Here is a 1,789-nt window from a genome sequence, read left to right as displayed (position 1 = left end):
CACGTAAAAAACACTCCCCCCCCTCCATTCCCTCCCTCCTTCCCTTCCTTTCTGTTTTATTATTTGTGATCTGGGCTTCACTGTCCTTTATGAGTGCCCCCCCCTCCAGTCCTCCTCCTCCTCCACCCCTCCTCTTCAGTCTCCAACTCTCCTCCACGGTGCGTGATTTATTTTTTTTTTCTCCTCTCATCCACTCCACGATGCTTCAAACGAACCAACCATCCCCATCCAGCCCGCCAAAGAGGAAAACTTTTAAGAGAAGTGCTGGCAATGAATTTTAATAATAAAAAATGGATGATTGGGGGGGGGGGAAGAACAAACGAATTAATGCTATAAATAAACAAATTCACTTGCAGGAGTTGGCTCCTTACATCCTGGATGTTATATTTAGAGCTGATTCAACAAATTAAACAGGTCCCAGTCCAATTTTTATTTTCTTGGGTAACATGAATTGTTTTTTGGGAGCAATGTGCACAATTAAAGCACAGGAAGGGCACCAAAATGCACACGGCATCGTGCAAAAAACATTGCACATAAACGGGAGGTCGACGCAAGGTGAACGTTATGTTTTCCAAAACAGAATCCTGCAGATTTGCAAGTTTCCAGGCTCGTCTTTGCGGGTACGATTGCCTGACGTGCAAACTCACTGCTGGCGACACTGTGTGGAAATCTTTCCTGACGGTCTAGGTGAGCGCAGGAGTAAAAGATTAGTGTGTTTACTACCCAGGGCAGGTCTGACAGAGCAGACACACACTGAGTCGCCATCCCCTGGAGGGATTTTATTTAATTTTTCTTTTTTTTTTTTGAAGAATGACACTCCAGACCGAGCTTCCAGGTTCTCCAGGCAGGAGGAAGACAACTCTGTCATTTCTCAACATAAGATGATCTTAATTCAAAACCTTTTAATAGCCTTACTGTAAATTAGCTTCAGTTAGTTTTTCACTGGTTATTAGTTATCAGCAGGTTTTGCTCTTTTTTATTCCAATCAGTACCAGAAAGTACATTCAGTAATGATTATTTATCTCGGACGCATCAGTGAGCACCTTTTAGATTTCACACTTAACATCAACTTTTATGTTTCAAAAACAAGACAGTGATTTAAGCTAGTGATATTACTATAATTTGTGTGAAGGAGGGGACCAAAATCAGCACAAAAAAAAATAGAAAAGTTTGTCATGAATGAGGGAAGGTAATGCTTTGTAAACTTGCTGTGGATGCTGCAGACTTAGACACGTGGAGCATGAAGAGGCAGCCATAAATAAAGGTAAACATTGAGGAAATATGTGCTCAAATGGGATTTATCAAGCAGCTGGCCAAACTTATACTTTCTCAGCGGTGCTGCATATCTAACATACACAATCTGCAGTCAGATAAGGCAGAGGAACTCCATGAAAACAAGCACACTAAACCACAACCCCCCCTGTCTATACGTGAGCCCCAAAACACTGAGAAATGCAATCTCATTTGCATCCCACCCACCCCCCACCCCTCCCTAATCATCCCGAACATGCTTGACACGCCTGCTGAGAAACGTGCAATATTTTCCCGGAGCGTAGATGAGATTCGCCTGCACCTCCTGAACACATCTCCTCTGCGCTTTTTGTGGAAACACGGCCGAGCAGGGCGTCGTGTCTTGCGCCGCCCGGCTGCACACGCACAACACGGGCACAAACTCGGCTTCTCCTCTTCGCTCAGGTTTAACACCCATGAAGATTTTCATTTTCTCCAAAATGAATCACTCAAGGTGACTCGCCCGGTCACCGAAGACGAGAGGGGAAGAAAGGAGGAG

At 44.4% G+C, this 1,789-nt stretch overlaps 1 protein-coding gene across 6 annotated transcripts in view; it reads right to left on the bottom strand.

Annotated features, from left to right (window-relative positions):
• The window catches only part of ctbp2a (C-terminal binding protein 2a), a 67,991-nt gene that overhangs the window by 29,822 nt on the left and 36,380 nt on the right, over positions 1-1,789 (bottom strand). The window lies entirely within an intron of this gene.

This window comes from Kryptolebias marmoratus, linkage group LG22, assembly GCF_001649575.2.
Source record: "Kryptolebias marmoratus isolate JLee-2015 linkage group LG22, ASM164957v2, whole genome shotgun sequence".
NCBI lineage: Eukaryota > Metazoa > Chordata > Actinopteri > Cyprinodontiformes > Rivulidae > Kryptolebias > Kryptolebias marmoratus.
The sequence above is the reverse complement of the archived record's forward strand: the minus strand, read 5'-3'. Positions and strand labels throughout refer to the sequence as shown.